The sequence below is a fragment of the Arachis ipaensis genome, chromosome B1, assembly GCF_059453495.1.
Source record: "Arachis ipaensis isolate K30076 ecotype BB chromosome B1, ASM5945349v1, whole genome shotgun sequence".
Lineage (NCBI taxonomy): Eukaryota > Viridiplantae > Streptophyta > Magnoliopsida > Fabales > Fabaceae > Arachis > Arachis ipaensis.
Window position 1 is genome coordinate 34,618,870 of NC_142436.1, and position 23,732 is coordinate 34,642,601.

General features: G+C 37.9%; 1 non-coding gene across 1 annotated transcript; it reads right to left on the reverse strand.

The window, feature by feature from the left end:
* Positions 1-5,056: 5,056 nt before the first annotated feature.
* On the reverse strand, positions 5,057-5,164 carry LOC148576190 (small nucleolar RNA R71). Its single transcript, XR_015902931.1, has one exon. It is a non-coding gene; the product is annotated as a small nucleolar RNA R71 (small nucleolar RNA).
* Positions 5,165-23,732: the final 18,568 nt, after the last annotated feature.

Sequence of the window (23,732 nt, forward strand, 5' to 3'; positions counted from 1 at the left end):
GGATCCAAATCAACTAGCAACTTCTCAATTATCAATCAACAAAGGAGTTTGATAACTCAAGAGTCTCCAATTACTCTACCAAAGCCAAGAACATAAAAAGCTAACTTAAAACCCTCCCAAGAATTTTATCAAACACTTGGAAGGCATAACATAGAAACATAGAAAACTAGCAAGGAATATTAAATCTAAACAACCAATTGCAAGCATCAATGATAACAAATAAAGAAAGCAATAATAAATATGAAATACCTCAAATTGCATTAAATAGAGAAATCAAATCTAACAAGAGAATTCATGAACCAAATAGCAACATAAAGTAATCAACAAAGGAAATAAATAAACTAGAATACTAGAACAAATAAGAGTAGAAGAGAAACTAAATTAAACTAAGTAGGAATCTAAAATTGAAAATAGCTAAACCTAAGAATCCTAAAACCTAGAGAGATACTCTAATCTGTGTTTTCTGGGCCGAAAACTAGACCAAAAGTAGCCCAGAAATAGCCCCCAGCGATTTGTGATACGTCCAGCACGTGGCTTTGTCACGCGTACGCATCGCCCACGCGTACACGTAATCTATGCGTGTGCGTCACCTGACAGCATAGCAACTATGGAAAGTTATTTATCATTTGGAAGCCCCAGATGTTAGCTTTCCAATGCAACTGGAACCACCTCATTTGGACCCCTGTAGCTCAAGTTATGGTCGATTTAGTACGAAGAGGTCAGGCTTGATAGCTCAGCAATTCCTTCAATTTCTTGTATTCCTTCCACTTTTGCATGCTTCCTTTCTATCCTCTAAGCTATTCCTGTCCTATAAACCCTGAAATCACTTAACACGCATATCACGGCATCGAATGGTAATAAGAGGGGTGATGAGCGGATAATTTATACGCTTTTTGGCATTATTTTTACGTAGTTTTTAGTATGATTTAGTTAGTTTTTAGTATATTTTTATTAGTTTTTAAATAAAAATTACATTTCTGGATTTTACTATGAGTTTTTGTGTTTTTCTATGATTTTAGGTAATTTCTAGCTGAAATTGAGGGACTTGAGCAAAAATCAGATTCAGAGGCTGAAGAAGGACTACAGATGCTCTTGGATTCTGACCTCCCTGCACTCAAAGTGGCTTTTCTAGATCTACAAGAGTCCAAATGATGTGCTCTCAATTGCGTTGGAAATTAGACATCCAGGACTTTCCATCAATATATAATAGTCCATACTTTGCCCAAGTTTAGATGACGCAAACTGGCGTTAAACGCCAGTCTTCTGCCCTATTCTGGCGTTAAACGCCAGAAACAGGTTACAAGTTGGAGTTAAACGCCCAAAACAGGTTACAACCTGGCGTTTAACTCCAGAAAGAATCTAGGCACGTGTAAAGCTCAAGTCTCAGCCCCAGCACATACCAAGTGGGCCCCAGAAGTGGATTTCTGCATCATTTACTCATTTCTGTAAACCCTAGTAACTAGTTTAGTATAAATAGGACTTTTTACTATTGTATTTATATCTTTTGATTATCTTTTGATCATTTTAGATCTCTAGACCTCCATAGGAGGCTGGCCACTCGGCCATGTCTACCCTATTTTCAGTTATGTATTTTCAACGGTAGAGTTTCTACACACCATAGATTAAGGTGTGGAGCTCTGCTGTTCCTCATGAATTAATGCAAAGTACTATTATTTTTCTATTCAACTCAAGCCTATTTCTTCTCTAAGATATACACTTGTTCTTCAACCTGACGAATGTGATGGTCCGTGACACTCATCATCATTCTCACCTATGAACGCGTGCCTGACAACCACTTCCGTTCTACTTGCAATAGCTTGAGTGCGTATCTCTTAGCCTGCTGGTTCATGACGCATGGTTGCCTCGCCTGACAACCGAGCCCTCCATTCCATGAGATCAGAGTCTTCGTGGTATAGGCTAGAATTATTGGCGGCCATTCTTGAGATCCGGAAAGTCTAAACCTTGTTTGTGGTATTCCAAGTAGGATCTGGGAAAGGATGGCTGTGACGAGCTTCAAACTCGCGAGTGCTGGGCGTAGTGACAAACGCAAAAGGATTACTGAATCCTATTCCAGTATGATCAAGAACCGACAGATGATTAGCCGTGCGGTGACAGTGCATTTTGGACCATTTTCACTGAGAGGACGGGATGTAGCCATTGACAACGGTGATGCCCAACATAAGCTTGCCATGGAAAGGAGTAGGAATGATTGGATGAAGACAGCAGGAAAGCAGAGTTTTAGGAGGAACAAAAGCATCTCTATACGCTTATCTGAAACTCTAACCAATGAATTACATAAGTATCTCTATCCTATTTTATATTTTAATTATTAATTCACCATAACCATTTGAATCCGCTTGACTGAGATTTACAAGGTGACCATAGCTTGTTTCAAGCCGACGATCTCCGTGGGATCGACCCTTACTCACGTAAGGTTTATTACTTGGACGACCCAGTACACTTGCTGGTTAGTTATGCGAAGTTGTGACAAAGAACTAAAATTATGAACGTGCGTATTAAGCTTTTGATGTCGTTACCAAAGAATGAACCGTCAGGATTTCTGCGCACCAAGTTTTTGGCGCCGTTGCCGGGGAATGAACGATCACGATTTTCCCACACCAAGTTTTTGGCGCCGTTGCCAGGGATTGTTTGAGTTTGGACAACTGACGGTTCATCTTGTTGCTCATATTAGGTACTTTTATTTTATGTTTAAGCTTTTTTTTATTATTTTTATTGATTTTCGAAAAAAAATTAAATTTTTTTTTTAAAAATAAATTATTCTATGTTCTTCAGAATTTTTAAGGATGAATTCTAGAGTTTCTTCATGATTTGTTGAAGCCTGGTTGGCTGTCAAGCCATGTCTAAATTTTTGGACTGAGGCTTCCACTTATCATAGCAAGAGTCCTTAGACTCTCATCTAATCAGCTGTTATATGCTTGATTTGTATCTGCTGAAGCTTGGCTGGCCATTGGCCATGTCTAGTGTTTTGGACCGGAGCTTTCACTGAAAGCTTCGCTGGCTAGTGAGCCATGTCTAATTCCTGGACCGGAACTTTAGACTAACATTGCATGATTCCTGGAATTCTCATTAGAAATTTTGAAATCCTTATTTTTAATTTTCCAATTAATTTTCGAAAAAATTTACAAAAAAAAATTAATAAAATCATAAAACCAAAAATAATTTTGTGTTTCTTGTTTGAGTCTATTGTCAATTTATAAGTTTGGTGTCAATTGCATGTTTATCTCTTTCTTGCATTTTTCGAAAATTCATGCATTGCATTCTTCATGATCTTCAAGTTGTTCTTGATGAATCCCCTTGTTTGATCTTTATATTTTGTTGTTATGTGTTGCATCTTGTTTTTCATATGCATTCTTGTATTCATAGTGTCTAAAAATTAAAAATTTCTATGTTTAGTGTCTTGCATGTTTTTCTTTTCTTAAAAATTTTCAAAAATAAGTTCTTGGTGTTCATCTTGACATTCAAAGTGTTCTTGGTGTTCATCTTCACATTCAAAGTGTTCTTGCATGCATTATGTGTTTTGATTCATAATTTTTATGTCTTTTGTCTTTTTTTGTGTTTTTCTCTCTCATCATTAAAAATTCAAAAATAAAAAAAAAATATCTTTCTCTTTTTCTCTCATAAATTTTTGAAAATGAGTTGAATTTTTCAAAACTTTTTAAAATTTAGTTGTTTCTTATGAGTCAAATCAAATTTTCAATTTAAAAATTTTATCTTTTTCAAAAAATCAAATCTTTTTCATTTTTTTTCATAATTTCGAAAATTTCAAAATAATTTTCAAAAATCTTTTTCTTATTTTTGTTTCATATTTTCAAAATTAATGCTAACAATTAATGTGATTGATTCAACAATTTTTAGTGTGTTACTTGCCTATTAAGAAAGGTTCAATCTTTAAAGTTTAAATCATATCTTTTTGTTTCTTGTTAGTCAAGTAATCAACTTTAAATTTCAAAATCAAATCTTTCTAAATTTATTTTTCAAATCTTTTTCAAAATAAGTTTCAATCACATCTTTTTCAAAATCAATTTCAAAATCTTTTCTAACTTCTTTTCTAACTTCCTATCTTTTCAAAATTGATTTTCAAATCTTTTTCAATTAATCTTGTCTTTTTGTTTGATTCTTATCTTTTTCAAAACTACCTAACTAATTCTCTCTCTAATTTTCGAAAATCATCTTCCTCTTTTTCAAAATTCCTTTTTAATTAACTATTTGTTTTAAATTTTAATTTGATTTAGTTTTATTTTTCTTTCTTAATTTTTGAATTTTAACTTTAATTTTAAATTAAAAACAAAAATATTTTTCTTTCCTTTTCAATTATTTTCAAAAATTCTTCTCTCTCACCTCCTTCTAATTATCTATTTCTCTACTAACACTTCTCTTTCTTAAAAATTCGAACCCTATCCCTCTTTCTGTGTTCGGATTTCTTTTCTTCTTCTACTCACATAAAGGAATCTCTATATTGTGACATAGAAGATTCTTCTTCTTTTCTGTTTTCTTCTTTTTTCATATGAGCAGGAACAAGGATAAGAACATTCTTGTTGAAGCTGATCCTGAACCAGAAAGGACTCTGAAGAGGAAGCTAAGGGAAGCTAAAGCATAACTCTCTGGAGAAAATCTGACAGAAATTTTCGAAAAAGAAGGAGACATGGCCGAAAATAATAACAATGCAAGGAAGATGCTTGGTGACTTTACTGCACCAAATTCCAATTTACATGGAAGAAGCATCTCAATCCCTGCCATTGGAGCAAACAATTTTGAGCTAAAGTCTCAATCAGTTTCTCTGATGCAACAGAATTGCAAGTTTCATGGACTTCCATTAGAAGATCCTTTTCAGTTCTTAACTGAATTCTTGCAGATCTGTGATATTGTTAAGACCAATGGGGTTGACTCCGAGGTCTACAGGCTTATGCTTTTCCCGTTTGCTGTAAGAGACAGAGCTAGAATATGGTTAGACTCTCAACCTAAAGATAGCCTGAACTCTTGGGATAAGCTGGTCACGGCTTTCTTAGCCAAGTTTTTTCCTCCTCAAAAGCTTAGCAAGCTTAGAGTGGATGTTCAAACCTTCAAACAGAAGGAAGGTGAATCCCTCTATGAAGCTTGGGAGAGATATAAGCAACTGACCAAAAAGTGTCCTTCTAACATGCTTTCAGAATGGACCATCCTGGATATATTCTATGACGGTCTGTCTGAATTATCAAAGATGTCATTGGACCATTCTGCAGGTGGATCCATTCACCTAAAGAAAACGGCTGCAGAAGCTCAGGAACTCATTGACATGGTTGTAAATAACCAGTTCATATACACTTCTGAAAGGAATCCTGTGAGTAATGGGATGCCTCAGAGGAAGGGAGTTCTTGAAATTGATACTCTGAATGCCATATTGGCTCAGAATAAAATATTGACTCAGCAAGTCAATATGATTTCTCAGAGTCTGAATGGATTGCAAGCTGCATCCAACAATACTCAAGAGGCATCTTCTGAAGAAGAAGCTTATGATCCTGAAAACCCTGCAATAGCAGAGGTGAATTACATGGGGGATCCCTATGAGAATACCTATAATCCCTCATGGAGAAATCATCCAAATTTCTCATGGAAGGATCAACAAAAGCCTCAACAAGGCTTTAATAATGGTGGAAGAAACAGGTTTAGCAATAGCAAGCCTTTTCCATCATCCACTCAGCAACAGACAGAGAATTCTGAGCAAAATCCATCTAGCTTAGCAAATATAGTCTCTGATCTATCTAAGGCCACTTTAAGTTTCATGAATGAAACAAGGTCCTCCATTAGAAATTTGGAGGCACAAGTGGGCCAGCTGAGTAAAAGGGTCACTGAAACTCCTCCTAGTACTCTCTCAAGCAATACAGAAGAGAATCTAAAAAGAGAGTGCAAGGCCATTACCTTACTTGGTGTGGCCGAACCTAAAGAGGAGGAGGAGGACGTGAATCCTAGTGAGGAAGACCTCCTGGGACGCTCAGTGACCAATAAGGAGTTTCCCTTTGAGGAACCAAAGGAATCTGGGGCTCATCTAGAGACCATAGAGATACCATTGAACCTCCTTTTACCATTCATGAGCTCTGGTGCACGAAATTGTGATTCACACTTTTCACAACTCCGCACAACTGACCAGCAGGTGCACTGGGTCGTTCAAGTAATACCTTACGTGAGTAAGGGTCGATCCCACGGAGATTTGTTGGCTTGAAGCAATCTATGGTTATCTTGAAAATCTTAGTCAGGAGATTAATTATGATTATCAGTTTGAATTGCGAAAAATAAAAGAGCATGAAATAAATACTTGTTATGCAGTAATGGAGAATATGTTGGAGTTTTAGAGATGCTTTGTCTTCTGAATCTCTGCTTTCCCACTGTCTTCTTCTTCACGCACGCAAGGTTCCTCCTATGGCAAGCTGTGTGTTGGTGGATCACCGTTGTCAATGGCTACCATCCGTCCTCTCAGTGAAAATGGTCCAGGTGCACTGTCACCGCACGGCTAATCATCTGTCGGTTCTCACTCATGCTAGAATAGGATCTATTGATCCTTTTGCGTCTGTCACTACGCCCAACCCTTGTGAGTTTGAAGCTCGTCACAGTCATTCAATCGCTAAATCCTAATCGGAATACCACAGACAAGGTTTAGACTTTCCGGATTCTCAAGAATGCTGCCAATGAATTCTAGCTTATACCACGAAGATTCTGATTAAGGAATCCAAGAGATACTCATTCAATCGAAGGTAGAACGGAAGTGGTTGTCAGGCACGCGTTCATAGATTGAGAATGGTGATGAGTGTCACGGATTATCACATTCATCATATTGAAGTGCGAATGAACATCTTAGATAGAAACAAGCGTGTTTGAATAGAAAACAGAAATAATTGCATTAATTCATCGAGACACGGCAGAGCTCCTCACCCCCAACAATGGAGTTTAGAGATACAATGTCAAACGTGAAAATGTCATGAGGTACAAAATAAATCTCTAAAAGTTTTTTAAATACTAAACTAGTAACCTAGGTTTACAGAAAATGAGTAAACTATGATAGATAGTGCATAAATCCACTTCCAGGGCCCACTTGGTGTGTGCTGGGACTGAGACTTGAGCTTTACACGTGCCTAGGCTGTTTCTGGAGTTAAACGCCAGGTTGTAACCTGTTTTGGGAGTTTAACTCTAACTTGTAACCTGTTTCTGGCTTTTAACGCCAGAATAGGGTAGAGGACTGGCGTTGAACGCCAGTTTGCGTCGTCTAAACTCGGGAAAAGTATGGACTATTATATATTGCTGGAAAGCCCTGGATGTCTACTTTTTAACGCAATTGAGAGCGAGCCATTTGAACTTCTGTAGCTCCAGAAAATCCACTTTGAGTGCAGAGAGGTCATAATCCAACAGCATCTGCAGTCCTTTTTTAGCCTCTGAATCAGATTTTTGCTCAGGTCCCTCAATTTTAGCCAGAAATTACCTGAAATCATAGAAAAATACACAAACTCATAATAAAGTCCAGAAATGTGATTTTTATTTAAAAACTAATAAAAATATATTAAAAACTAACTAAATCATACTAAAAACTATGTAAAAACAATGCGAAAAAGCGTATAAATTATCCGCTCATCACAACACCAAACTTAAATTGTTGCTTGTCCCCAAGCAACTGAAAATCAAATAGGATAAAAAGAAGAGAATATACCATGAATTCCAAAATATCAATGAAACTTAGCTCCAATCAGATGAGCGGGACTTGTAGCTTTTTGCCTCTTGAATAGTTTTGGCATCTCACTTTATCCTTTGAAGTTCAGAATGATTGGCATCTATAGAAACTTAGAATTCAGATAGTGTTATTGATTCTCCTAGTTCAGTATGTTGATTCTTGAACACAACTACTTTATGAGTCTTGGCCGTGGCCCTAAGCACTTTGTTTTCCAGTATTACCACCGGATACATAAATGCCACAGACACATAACTGGGTGAACCTTTTCAGATTGTGACTCAGCTTTGCTAGAGTCTCCAATTAGAGGTGTCCAGGGTTCTTAAGCATACTCTATTTTTGCTTTGGAGCTCGACTTTAACTGCTCAGTCTCAAGTTTTCACTTGACACCTTCACGCCACAAGCACATGGTTAGGGACAGCTTGGTTTAGCTGCTTAGGCCAGAATTTTATTCCTTTAGGCCCTCCTATCCACTGATGCTCAAAGCCTTGGGACCCTTTTATTACCCTTGCCTTTTGGTTTTAAGGGCTATTGGCTTTTTGCTCTTGCCTTTTGGTTTTAAGAGCTTTTGGCTTTTTCTGCTTGCTTTTTCTTTTTCTTTCTAAATTTTTTTCGCATTTATTTTTTTCTGCAAGCTTTGTTCTTCACTGCTTTTTCTTGCTTCAAGAATCATTTTTATGATTTTTTAGATTATCAAATAACATTTCTCCTTTTCATCATTCTTTCAAGAGCCAACATATTTAACATTCATAAACCTCAATATCAAAAGACATATGCACTGTTCAAGCATTCATTCAGAAAACAAAAAGTATTGTCACCACATCAAAATAATTAAACTAATTTCAAGGATGAATTCGAAACCATGTACTTCTTGTTCTTTTGTAATTAAAACATTTTTCATTTAAGAGAGGTGATGGTATTCATAAGACATTCATAGCTTTAAGACATAGACATTCAGACACTAATGATCATATAGTAAAGACACAAACATAATTAAACATGAAGCATAGTAAACAAAAAACAGGAAAATAAGAACAAAGAGATTAAGGAACGGGTCCACCTTAGTGAGGGTGGCGTCTTCCTCTTCTTGAAGAACCAATGGTGTTCTTGAGTTCCTCTATGTCTCTTCCTTGCCTTTGTTGCTCTTTTCTCATAGCTCTTTGACCTGTAGTCAATTGCTCTACCACTGAATTATGGACCCTTGAGATGAATCTCTCCATCTCTCATGACTCGGAGGTGGAAGCTTTTGCCTTCCCTTTCCTCCTTCTAGAGGTTTCTCCGGCCTTAGGTGCCATAAATCGTTATGGAAAAACAAAAAGCAATGCTTTTACCACACCAAACTTAAAAGGTTTTCTCGTCCTCGAGCAAAAGAAGAAAGAAGTGGAGAAGATGGAGGAGATGGAGGTGTGTGAATGGGTGGGTTTGGGAGGGAAATAGTTTGAATTTGAATGGTGAGGTAGGTGGGGATCCTGTGGGATCCACAGATCCAGAGAGGTCAAGGACTTAGCATCCCTGCTCCATTTAGGGGTGCAAAATGCCCTTAGAATGTATGTCTGCCGTTAAACGCCAGCTTGCTGCTTCTTTCTGGCATTTAATGCCAATTCCATGCTCTGTTTTGGCGTTAAACGCCAGTCTGGTGCTTGTTTCTGGCGTTTAACGCCAGCTTGATGCTTCTTTCTGGCGTTAAATGCCAACTTGTTGCTTCTTACTAGCATTTAAATGCCAGTAAGCTCTTCCTCCAGGGTGACCTATTTTTAATGCTGTTTTTCATTCTGTTTTTGATTTTTTCAGTAGTTTTTGTGACTTCACATGATCATCAACCTACAGAAAACATAAAATAGCAATGGAAACTAAATAGATACAGTTAAATAACATTGGGTTGCCTCCCAACAAGCTTTTAATCTAGCCTCAGCCTTGAGCACTCTTGCTCAACATTGCCTTCAAGATAATGTTTGATTCTCTGTCCATTAACCTTGAACTTCTTATTAGAATCAATGTCTTGAAGCTCCACATAGCCATATGGTGACACACTTGTAATCACATATGTTCCCCTCCATCGGGATTTCAGTTTCCCGGGGAATAGCCTGAGCCTAGAGTTAAACAGCAGAACCTTCTGTCTTGGTTCAAAGACTCTAGATGATAGCTTTCTGTCATGCCACCTTTTTGCGTTCTCTTTGTAAATCTTGGCATTTTCGAAAGCAGTGAGTCTAAATTCCTCTAGCTCATTCAGCTGGAGCGATCTTTTTTCTCCAGCTAATTTGGCATTAAAGTTTAGGAATCTGGTTGCCCAGTAGGCCTTATGCTCCAGTTCCACGGGCAGATGACAGGCCTTACCATTCACAAGCTGGTATGGAGAGGTCCCTATAGGAGTCTTGAATGCTGTTCTGTAAGCCCACAGAGCATCATCCAAGCTTCTTGCCCAATCCTTTCTATGGGTACTTACAGTCCATTCCAGGATTCTTTTTAGTTCTCTATTAGAGACTTCAGCTTGCCCATTTGTCTGTGGATGATATGGAGTTGCTACCTTGTGGCTAATTCCATATCGAACTATAGCAGAGTAGAGCTGTTTATTGCAGAAGTGAGTGCCCCCATCACTGATTAGTGCTCTAGGGACACTAAACCTGCTGAAGATATGTTTCTGGAGGAACTTCAGCACTGTCTTAGTATCATTAGTGGGTGTTGCAATTGCCTCTACCCATTTAGATACATAGTCTACTGCCACCAGAATATATGTGTTTGAGTATGACGGTGGGAAAGGCCCCATGAAGTCAATACCCCATACATCAAACAACTCAATCTCCAAGATTCCCTGTTGAGGCATGGTGTAACCATGAGGCAGATTAACAGTCCTATAGCAACTGTCACAATTACGTACAAACTCTCGAGAATCTCTATAGAGGGTAGGCCAGTAGAAGCCACATTGGAGGACCTTGGTGGCTATTCGCTCACCTCCGAAATGGCCTCCATATTGTGACCCATGGCACTGCTATAAGATCTTCTGTGCTTCTTCTCTAGGCACACACCTACGAATTATTCCGTACACATCTCTTAAAGAGATAGGGTTCATCCCACAAGTAGTACTTTGTATCAGTAATTAATTTTTCCTTTTGTTGCCTGCTGTACTCCTTGGGTATGAATCTTGCAGATTTATAGTTTGCAATGTTTACAAACCATGGTGTTTTCTGAATGGCAAACAGTTGCTCATCCAAAAAGGTTTCAAAGATCTCAATAGAGGGAAAGGACATCCCTTCTACTGGCTCTATCCGGGACAGATGATCAGCCACTTGGTTCTCTGTCCCTTTTCTGTCTCTTATTTCTATATCAAACTCTTGCAGAAGTAACACCCATCTTATGAGCCTGGGTTTTGAATCCTGCTTTGTGAGTAGATATTTAAGAGCAGCATGGTCAGTGTACACAATCACTTTTGATCCTACTAAGTATGATCTGAACTTGTCAATGGCATAAACCACTGTAAGCAATTCTTTTTCTATGGTTGTGTAATTTTTCTGGGCATTATTTAAAACACGGCTAGCATAATAAATGACATGCAGAAGCTTGTTATGCCTCTGTCCTAGTACTGCACCAATGCCATGATCACTGGCATCACACATTAGTTCAAATGGTAATGTTCAGTCTGGTGCAGAAATAACTGGTGCTGTGACCAGCTTAGCTTTCAGAGTTTCAAACGCCTACAGACACTCTGTGTCAAACACAAATGGCGTGTCAGCAGCTAGCAGGTTGCTCAGAGGTTTTGTAATATTTGAAAAATCCTTTATAAACCTCCTATAGAATCCTGCATGCCCCAAAAAGCTTCTGATTGCCTTAACATTGGCAGGTGGTGGTAATTTTTCAATTACCTCTACCTTAGCTTGATCCACCTCTATTCCCTTGTTCGAAATCTTGTGCCCAAGGACAATCCCTTCAGTCACCATAAAGTGACATTTTTCTCAGTTTAAAACCAGGTTAGTCTCTTGGCATCTTTTCAGAACCAGTGTCAGGTGATCAATACAGGAGCTGAATGAGTCTCCATATACTGAGAAGTCATCCATGAAAACTTCCAGAAATTTTTCCACCATATTAGAGAAAATAGAGAGCATGCATCTCTGAAAGGTTGCAGGCGCATTACACAACCCAAATGGCATCCTTCTGTAGGCAAATACTCCAGATGGACATGTGAATGCTGTTTTCTCTTGATCCTGGGGATCTACTGTAATTTGGTTGTAGCCTGAATAGCTATCCAAAAAGCAGTAATAATCATGACCTGCTAGTCTTTCTAGCATCTGGTCTATGAATAGTAAAGGAAAATAATTCTTTTTGGTGGCTGTAAAGAGCCTTCTGTAGTCAATACACATGCGCCACCCTGTAACTGTTCTTGTAGGAACCAGTTCATTTTTTTCATTATGAACTACTGTCATGCCTCCCTTTTTGGGGACAACTTGGACAGGGCTCACCCAGGGGCTATCAGAAATAGGATAAATAATCCCAGCCTCTAGTAACTTGGTGACCTCTTTTTGCACCACTTCCTTCATGGCTGGATTTAGCTGCCTCTGTGGTTGAACCACTGGCTTAGCATCGTCCTCCAATAGGATCTTGTGCATGCATATTACTGGGCTGATGCCCTTAAGATCACTTATGGACCATCCAAGAGCTGTCTTGTGTGTCCTTAGCACTTAAAGTAGCGCTTCCTCTTCCAGGGGATTTAAAGCAGAGCTTATGATCACCAGAAAAGTGTCACCTTCTCCCAGGAATGCATATTTCAGGGATGGTGGTAATGGTTTGAGCTCAGGTTTAGGAGGTTTTTCCTCTTCCTGAGGAAGTTTCAGGGGCTCTTTCAATTCCTCTGAATCCTCCAGATCAGGCTGAACATCTTTAAAGATGTTTTCCAACTCTGATTCGAGACTCTCAGCCATGTTGATCTCCTCTACCAAAGAGTCAATAAGATCAACTTTTATGCAGTCTTTTGGTGTGTCTGGATGCTGCATGGCTTTGACAGCATTCAACTTAAACACATCCTCATTAACTCTCAGGGTTACTTCCCCCTTTTGGACATCAATGAGAGTTCGTCCAGTTGCTAGGAAAGGTCTTCCTAGAATGAGAGTAGCACTCTTGTGCTCCTCCATTTCCAGTACTACAAAGTCAGTGGAAAAGGCGAATGGCCCAACCCTGACAATCATGTCTTCAATCACGCCTGATGGGTATTTAATGGAGCCATCAGCAAGTTGGAGACATATTCAGGTTGGTTTGACTTCTTTAGTTAAACCAAGCTTTCTGATAGTGGATGTAGGTATTAGATTGATGCTTACCCCAAGATCACATAAAGCTATCTTGGTGCAATTACCCTCTAATATGCATGGTATCATAAAGCTCCCGGGATCTTTAAGCTTTTTTGGGAAGCTTTTCAGAATGACTGCACTGCATTCTTCAGTGAGGAGAACTCTTTCAGTTTCTCTCCAATCCTTCTTATGACTCAAGATCTCTTTCATGAACTTGGCATAAGAGGGTATTTGCTCAAGTGCCTCTACAAACAGAATCTTTATTTCAAGAGTCCTGAGATAGTCTGTAAAGTGGGCAAATTGCTTATCCTGCTCCTCTTGGCGGAGTTTTTGAGGATAAGGCATCTTGGCTTTTTATTCCTCAACCTTGGTTGCTGCAGGTTTATTTTCTATAGAGGTGGTTGGAGAAGCCTTTTTAGAGGGGTTGCTATCAGTACTTGTGTGTGTCTGATCCCTCACTGGCGTTTGGATGCCAGGGTTAGGAGCTTGATTGGCGTTGGACGCCAACTTCTTGCCTGTTTCTGGCGTTTGAACGCCAGAACTGAGCTTCCATTGGGCGTTTAATGATAACTCCTTACCTGTTTGTGTCGTTTGAACGCCAGAACTGAGCATGGGATGGGCGTTTAACCCCAGCTCTTCACCCTTTTCTGGCGTTTGAGCGCCAGAATTATTCCTCTTTGGGCTCTTACTGTCCTCAGAGGGATTTTGGGTAGCAATTTGTTCATTTCTTGGCTTCCTGCTGCTTTGAAGTGAGGTATTTAATGTTTTCCCACTTCTTAATTGTACTGCTTGGCACTCTTCTGTTATTTGTTTTGATAACTGCTATTTTGTTTGCTTCAACTGTAATTCCATATTCATATTAGCCATTCTTGTGTCTTGTAGTATCTCCTTGAATTTGGCTAGCTGTTTTGTTAGAAAATCTAATTGCTGATTGAATTCAGTAACTTGTTTTGCAGGACTGAGTTCAGCAGTTACTGTTTTAGCCTCTTCTTTCATGGAAGACTCACTACTTAGGTACAGTTGCTGATTTCTGACAACTGTATCAATGAGCTCTTGAGCTTCTTCAATTGTCTTTCTCATGTGTATAGATCCACCAGTTGAGTGGTCCAAAGACATCTGAGCTTTCTCTGTAAGCCCATAATAGAAGATGTCTAACTACACCCACTCTGAAAATATTTCAGAGGGGCATTTTCTTAGCATCTCTCTGTATCTCTCCCAGGCATCATAAAGAGATTCATTATCTCCTTGTTTAAAGCCTTGGATGTTCAGCCTTAGCTGTGTCATCCGTTTTGGAGGGAAATATGGATTCAGGAATTTTTTTTGACAGCTGTTTCCATGTCCTTATGCTAGCCTTAGGTTGGTTATTTAACCACCTCTTAGCTTGGTCTTTTACAGCAAATGGAAACAGTAATAATCTGTAGACATCCTGATCTACTTCCTTATCATGTACTGTGTCAGCAATTTATAAAAACTGTGCCAGAAACTCTGTAGGTTCTTCCTGTGGAAGACCAGATTACTGGCAACTTTGCTGCACCATGATAATGAGCTGAGGATTCAAATCAAAACTACTGACTCCGATGGAGGGTATACAGATACTGCTCCCATATGAAGCAATAGTGGGGTTAGCATATAACCCCAGAGTCCTTCTAGACTGTTCATTTCCATTTAGGTCCATGATGAAAAAAGGGAGATGTTGTGGATTGCAAATAAAATAATTTTTTTTTGAAAACCGAAATTAAAATAAAATAAAATTGGAAACTAAATTAATTAATTAAAAAGATTTGAAAAAGATGTGGGTGAGAATTTTTGAAAAAAATGAAGAGAGCGAAATTGGTTAGGAAGTTTTGAAAAAGATATGTCTTAAAATTAAAGATACTTGTAAGAAAATAAAAAAAGAAAAGATATGAAAAAGATTTGATTTTAAGATTTGAGATTAGAAAAGATAAGATAAGCTAGGTAAGAGAAGATAAGGAATTTAAATTAAAAAGTTTTGAAATTTAAATTTTAAATTTGAAAATAAATTTTGAAATTTGAAAATTGAATTTTGAATTTTCGAAAAAGTCAACAATATAAGATAAGGATTTTGAAAAAGATATTATTTTTTTGAAAAAGATTTGAATTTTGAAATTTTAAAACTAAGATAAGATAAAATAAAAATTTTAAAATAAAATCTGAATTTTTAAAAGGAAAATTCGAAAAATCAGTTAAAATAAAGGAAAAAGATATTTTTGAATTCAATGAGGAAAGAGAAAAACAATAAAAAGACACAAAACTTAAAATTTTTAGATCTAATGCTCCTTATTTTCGAAAATTTGGAGGAAAAACACCAAGGATCACCAAAGATAAAAATTTTAAGATCAAAATGCAAGAAAGACTCAAGAACACCTTGAAGATTCACAAGAACACGAAGAACAAAAAGTCAAAGACTCAAAGGACTCAAGAACATAAAAAAAGAACACCAAACTTAAAATTTTTAGAAAACCAAAAACAAATTTTCGAAATTAAATAAGAACTAACAAGAAAATACCAAACTTAAAACATGACACAAGATTTAATCAAAGAAAAATTATTTTTGAAAAAGTTTTAAAAGGAAGAAACCCAATCACCAAGAACATAAGCACAACGCTCTAGCCAATTGAGCTATAAATTGAAAGTGTTTTAATAAAGGTATTTAATATATAAAATATTTTAAAATTTTTTTGGATACTAATAATTCAAAAATGCACAAGAAAAATAAAAAAAATCACAAAACAAGGAAAACTAAAGATCAAACAAGGGAAATAAACAAGAACAACTTGAAGATTAAGAAAGAACAATGAACACAAATTCGAAATTTAAAAGAAAACAAAAACATGCAATTGACACCAAACTTAAAATATGAAACTAAACTCAAACAGAAAAACTCAATTATCAGTTTATAAAATTTTCGAAAAATTTAAAAAGAGAAAATAAGGATTTAAATAAAGAAATTTCAACCAAAAACAATAATAGAAGACTCTAGACCAAAAAGAAAAAAATTTTTCTAATCTAAGCAACAAAATAAACCGTCAGTTGTCCAAACTCGAACAAGCCCCGGCAACGGCGCCAAAAACTTGGTGCACAAAATTGTGATTCACACTTTTCACAACATCGCACAACTAACCAGCAAGTGCACTGGGTCGTCCAAGTAATACCTTACGTGAGTAAGGGTCGATCCACGGAGATTGTTGGCTTGAAGCAATCTATGGTAATCTTATAAATCTTAGTCAGGAGATTAATTATGATTATCAGTTTGAATTGCGAAAAATAAAAGAGCATGAAATAAATACTTGTTATACAGTAATGGAGAATATGTTGGAGTTTTAGAGATGCTTTGTCTTCTGAATCTTTACTTTCCCCATGTCTTCTTCTTTACGCACGCAAGGTTCCTCCTATGGCAAGTTGTGTGTTGCTGGATCACCATTGTCAATAGCTACCATCCGTCTTCTCAGTGAAAATGGTCCAGGTGTGCTGTCACCGCACGGCTAATCATCTGTCGGTTCTCACTCATGCTGGAATAGGATCCATTGATCCTTTTGCGTCTGTCACTACGCCCAACCCTTGTGAGTTTTAAGCTCGTCATAGTCATTCAATCCCTGAATCCTACTCGGAATACCACAGACAAGGTTTAGACTTTCCGGATTCTCAAGAATGCTGCTAATGGATTCTAGCTTATACCACGAAGATTCTGATTAAGGAATCCAAGAGATACTCATTCAATCGAAGGTAGAACGGAAGTGGTTATCAGGCACGTGTTCATAGATTGAGAATGGTGATGAGTATCATAGATCATCACATTCATCATATTGAAGTGCGAATGAACATCTTAGATAGAAACAAGCGTGTTTGAACAGATAACAGAAATAATTGCATTAATTCATCGAGACACAGCAATGCTCCTCACCCCCAAAAATGGAGTTTAGAGACTCATGCCATAGAGATACAATGTCAAACGTGAAAATGTCATAAGGTAAAAAATAAATCTCTAAAAGTTGTTTAAATACTAAACTAGTAACCTAGGTTTATAGAAAATGAGTAAACTATGATAGATAGTGCATAAATCCACTTCCGGGGCCCACTTGGTGTGTGCTGGGGCTGAGACTTGAGCTTTACACATGCCTAGGCTGTTTTTAGAGTTAAACGCCAGGTTGTAACCTGTTTTAGGCATTTAACTCCAATTTGTAACATGTTTCTGGCATTTAACGCCAGAATAGGGCAGAGGACTGGCGTTGAACGCTAGTTTGCATCATCTAAACTCAAGAAAAGTATGGACTATTATATATTGCTGGAAAGCCCTAGATGTCTACTTTCCAACGCAATTAAGAGCGCGCCATTGGGACTCATGTAGCTCCAGAAAATCCACTTTGAGTGCAGGGAGGTTAGAATCCAACAACATCTGCAGTTTTTTTTTAGCCTCTGAATCAGATTTTTGCTCAGGTCCCTCAATTTCAGTCAGAAATTACCTAAAATCATAAAAAAACACATCAACTCATAGTAAAGTCTAGAAATGTGATTTTTATTTAAAAACTAATAAAAATATATTAAAAACTAACTAAATCATACTAAAAACTATGTAAAAACAATGCCAAAAAGCGTATAAATTATCCGCTCATCAAGCTCTGATGACTATTCATCTTCTGAAGAAAATGAAGACATTACTGAAGAGCAAGTTGCTCAATATTTAGGAGCAATCATGAAGTTGAATGCCAAATTATTTGGTAATGAGACTTGGGAGGATGAACCCCCATTGTTCATCAAGGAACTAAATGCCTTGGTTCAGCAAACTCTACCTCAAAAGAAACAGGATCCTGGTAAATTCCTAATTCCCTGTAACATAGGCACCATAACCTTTAAGAAGGCTCTGTGTGACCTGGGGTCAGGAATAAACTTAATGCCACTCTCTGTAATGGAGAAACTTGGGATCTTTGAGGTGCAAGCTACCAGAATCTCTTTAGAGATGGCAGACAACTCAAGAAAACAGGCTTATGGACAAGTAGAGGACGTGTTAGTAAAGGTTGAAGGCCTTTACCTGCCTGCTGATTTCATAATCCTAGACACTGGGAAGGATGAGGATGAATCCATCATCCTTGGAAGACCCTTCCTAGACACAGCAAGAGCTGTGATTGATGTGGACAGAGGAGAATTGGTCCTTCAACTGAATAAGGACAACCTTGTGTTTAAAACTCAAGGATCTCCTTCTGTAACCATGGAGAGTAAGCATAAAAGCTTCTCTCACTGCAGAGTTAACCAAAGCTCCCACAGTCAAACTTTAAGTTTGGTGTTGGGAGGCCACAACCAAACTCTAAGTTTGGTGTTGAACCCCCACATTCAAACTCTAAGTTTGGTGTTGGGAGGTTCCAACAATGGTCTGAACATCTGTGAGGCTTCATGAGAGCTCACTGTCAAGCTATTGACATTAAAGAAGCGCTTGTTGGGAGGCAACCCAATGTTATTTAATTATATCTATTTATTTTCTATTGTTATTTTATGTTTTTTTTAGGTTGATGATCATGTGGAGTCACAAAAACTACTGAAAAATCAAAAACAGAATGAAAAACAGCTTTAAAAATAGCTCACCCTAGAGGAAGAACTTACTGGCATTTAAACGCCAATAAGAAGCATCAAACTGGCGTTTAACGCCAGAAAGAAGCATCAAGCTGGCATTAAACGCTAGAAACAAGCACCAGACTGGCGTTTAACGCCAGAACAGAGCATGGAAGTGGCATTAAACGCCAGAAACAATCAATATTTGGGCATTTAATGCCAAAAACAAGTAGCAAGCTGGCGTTTAACGCTAGACATGCATGCTAAGGGCGTTTTACACGCCCAATTGGAGCAGGGATGTTAAGTCCTTGACCCCACAGGATCCCCATATTTTCTTCTCTCCTCTTCACACCTTTTCATAACTCTCTTCCACAAATACCCCTCACCAATCACCTCAATCACTTTTCTCCATCACCTTTTCACCACTCACATCCATCCTCTCTTCCCCAAAAACTCCACCTACCTCCAAAATTTAAACTCTTTTCCCTCCCAAACCCAACCCTAATGGCCGAACCCTAAACCTCCCCCCACTACTATATAAACCCCTCATCCCCTCTTCTTTTTCACACAACACAACCCTTTCTTCTCCTCCTTGGCCGAATACACCTTCTCCCTCCATCTCCTCCATTTTCTTCCTCTTTCACTTCTTTCTTTCTTCTTTTGCTCGGGGACGAGCAAACATTTTAAGTTTGGTGTGGTAAAAGCATAGCTTTTTATTTTTTCATAACCATTAATGGCACCTAAGGCCAGAGAAACCTCAAGAAAGAGGAAAGGGAAGGCAATTGCTTCCACCTTTGAGTCATGAGAGATGGAGAGATTCATCTCAAAGGTCCATCAAGACCACTTCTATGAAGTTGTGGCCAAGAAGAAAGTGATCCCTGAGGTTCCTTTCAAGCTCAAAAAGAATGAGTATCCGGAGATCCGACATTAGATCCGAAGAAGAGGTTGGAAAGTTCTCACCAACCCTATTCAACAAGTCGGGATCTTAATGGTTCAAGAGTTCTATGCAAACGTATGGATCACTAGGAACCATGATCAAAGTGTGAACCCGAATCCAAAGCATTGGCTTACCATGGTTCGGGGGAAATACTTAGATTTCAGTCTGGAAAATGTAAGGCTGGCGTTCAACTTGCCAATGATGGAAGAAAACGCATGCCCCTACACTAGAAGGGTCAACTTTGATCAAGGGTTGGACCAAGTCCTCATGGACATATGTGTGGAAGGAGCTCAATGGAAAGTTGACTCAAGAGGCAAGCCGGTTCAATTGAGAAGACTGGACTTTAAGCCTGTAGCTAGAGGATGGTTGGAGTTTATTCAACGCTCAATCATTCCTACAAGCAACCGGTTTGAAGTTACTATAGACCGGGCCATCATGATCCATAGTATCATGATTAGGGAGGAAGTGGAAGTTCATGAGATTATACCTCAAGAACTCTACAAGGTGGCTGACATGTCCTCCACTTTGGCAAGGTTAGCCTTTCCTCACCTTATTTGTCACCTCTGTAATTTGGCTGGAATTGACATAGAGGGAGACATCCTCATTGAAGAGGACAAGCCCATCACTAAGAAGAGGATGGAGTAAACAAGAGATCATGGACCTCAACAAGAGCATGAGGAAATTCCTCACTATGAAATCCCTGAGATACCTCAAGGGATGCACTTCCCTCCACAAAACTATTGGGAGTAAATCAACACTTTCCTAGAAAAATTAAGCTCCAGCATGGGACAACTAAGGATGGAGCACCAAGAGTACTCTATCATCCTCCATGAGATTAGAGAAGATCAAAGAGCTATGAGGGAGGAGCAACAAAGACAAAGAAGAGACATAGAGGAGCTCAAGAGCACCATTGGTTCTTCAAGAAGAGGAAGACGCCACCCTCACTAAGGCGGACCCGTTTCTTAATCTCCTTGTTCTTATTTTCCTGTTTTTTGTTTACTATGCTTTATGTTTATGTTTGTGTCTTATTGCATGATCATTAGTATTTAAGTGTCTATGCCTTAAAGTTATGAATATCCTATGAATCCATCACCTCTCTTAAATGAAAAATGTTTTAATTACAAAAGAACAAGAAGTACATGGTTTCAAATTCATCCCTGAAATTAGTTTAATCATTTTGATGTGGTGATAATACTTTTTGTTTTCTAAATGAATGCTTGAACAGTGCATATGTCTTTTGATATTGTGGTTTATGAATGTTAAATATGTTGGCTCTTGAAGAATAAGAAAAAATGAGAAATGTTATTTGATGAATTAAAAAATCATAAAAATTGATTCTTGAAGCAAGAAAAAGCAGTGAATACAAAAGGTTGAAAAAAAAAGAGAAAAGAAAAAATGGCAAAAAAAAGAAGAAGAAGAAGCAAGCAGAAAAGGCCAAAAGCTCTTTAAACCAAAAGGCAAGAGCAAAAAGCCAATAGCCCTTAAAACCAAAAGGCAAGGGAAAAAAGGATCAAAGGCTTTGATCATCAATGGATAGGAGGGCCTAAAGGAATAAAATCCTGGCCTAAGCGGCTAAACCAAGCTGTCCCTAACCATGTGCTTGTGGCGTGAAGGTGTCAAGTGAAAACTTGAGACTGAGCGGTTAAAGTCGAGGTGCAAAGCAAAAAGAAGAGTGTGCTTAAGAACCCTGGACACCTCTAATTGGGGACTTTAGCAAAGCTGAGTCACAATCTGAAAAGGTTCACCCAGTTATGTGTCTGTGGCATTTATGTATCCGGTGGTAATACTGGAAAACAAAGTGCTTAGGGCCCCGGCCAAGACTCATAAAGTAGCTATATGTGTTCAAGAATCAACATACTGAACTAGGAAAATCAATAACACTATCTGAATTCTAAGTTCCTATAGATGCCAATCATTCTGAACTTCAATGGATAAAGTGAGATACCAAAACTATTCAAGAGGCAAAAAGCTACTAGTCCCGCTCATCTAATTGGAGCTAAGTTTCATTGATATTTTGGGATTTATAGTATATTCTCTTCTTTTTATCCTATTTGATTTTCAGTTGCTTTGGGACAAGCAACAATTTAAGTTTGGTGTTGTGATGAGCGGATAATTTATATGCTTTTTGGCGTCATCTGGAGTTTTCCTTGTCACGCGTTCGCTTCGGTCATGCGTACGCGTCATCTGTGTTCTACTCATGGCGGACGTCCGCGTCAGTCACGCGTTCGCGTCGCTGCCTTTTCGCGCTGGGCATGCGACCGCGTCATCCATGCGTTCGCGTCGATGCCAGTTTCTTCAAAAACTCCATTTTGTGCTTTCCTTCCATTTTTGTATGTTTCCTTTCCATCCTTTAAGTCATTCCTGCCTTAGAAGATCTGAAACTACTCAACACACAAATCACGACATCGAATGGTAATAAAGGGTAATTGAAATAATTATTTTTAAGCATAGGAAACATGTTTTTCACATATATTACATAATAAGGAATGGAAAGTAAAACCATGCAATTTACATGAATAAGTGGGTGATGGGTTGAATAAATCACTTAAATTGAGCACAATATATATCATAAAATATGGGTTTATCAATAGGCTAGAATTATTGGCGGCCATTCTTGAGATCCAGAAAGTCTAAACCTTTCTGTGGTATTCCGAGTAGGATCTGGGAAGGGATGGCTATGACGAGCTTCAAACTCGCAACTGCTAGGCGTAGTGAAAGACGCAAAAGGATTACTGAATCCTATTCCAGTATGATCGAGAACCGACAGATGATTAGCCGTGCGGTGACAGCATATTTTGGACCATTTTCACTGAGAGGACGGGATGTAGCCATTCACAAAGGTGATGCCCAACATAAGCTTGCCATGGAAAGGAGTAGGAATGATTGGATGAAGACAGCAGGAAAGTAGAGGTTCAGGAGGAACAAAAGCATCTCTATACGCTTATCTGAAACTCTCACCAATGAATTACATAAGTATCTCTATCCTATTTTATATTTTAATTATATTTTAATTATTAATTCACCATAACCATTTGAATCCGCCTGACTGAGATTTACAAGGTGACCATAGCTTGCTTCAAGCTGACAATCTCCGTGGGATCGACCCTTACTCACGTAAGGTTTATTACTTGGACGACCCAGTGCACTTGCTGGTTAGCTGTGTGAAGTTGTGACAAAGAACTAAAATTATGAACGTGCGTATTAAGTTTTTGACGCCGTTACCAAGGAATGATCCGTCACGATTTCTGCGCACCAAGGGGATTAAACATAGCAAATTTAAGGCCAAAGAAGCATGTTTTCAATCATAGCACAAAATTAGGAAGGAAAATGTAAAACATGCGAATTATATGAATAAGTGTGAGTTTAGTGGATAAAATTCACTCAATTAAGTATAAAATATACCACGAAATAGTGGTGCATAAAATCTCCCCACACTTAAACATTAGCATGTCCTCATGCTAAGCTCAGGAGAAGCTATAAAGGAGTGAAGAGGAATGGTAAAACTTATGAAATGAAACCTATCTATATGAATGCAACTAAATGCAAAAATACTTCTACCTACTTGGTTAAAAGTAAAAAAATTCTCCAAGACAAACATAAATCAGATTCCACTAATTCCAATCACACAATAAGAGACAAGTAATCTTGTAAGAAGATAGCTTATGACAGCCGGGAACACAAAATCAAGCATTGAACCCTCACTAGAAGTGTATATGCACTCTAATTACTCAAGTGTCTAGGGTTAATTCACTCTACTCTTCTCTAGTCATGCTTTCTAAAACTTTGTTCTTCATCTAACCAATCAACAAATATTTAGTATACCAATGCAAACATCATGAGGTCTTTTCAAGGTTGTAATGGGGCTAAGGTAAGGGTGAGGATATATGTATGGCCAAGTGAGCTATAATATGAATCTTTGACTAACCTAAGCTCTCACCTAACACACACACATACACACTCTATGTAATTCTAAATTCATGCCTAGCTACCCAAAATTCCCACTTTTGTATATTTCACATACTTATATACCAAATTTTCTTTAATTTCACCACATATGCATTGATCTTTTATTAAACTTAGCATTGGGATAATTTTGTCCCCTTATTTATTTATTTATTTATATCGTAATATTATTTTTTTATTATTTTTTTTTTGGAAACTTGAAAGTAAATATAATATATCAATGCATATGATTTTTCTGGTCTCATATGAGTAGGTACCCAAATTCCCAATATTCAAATAAAGTAGA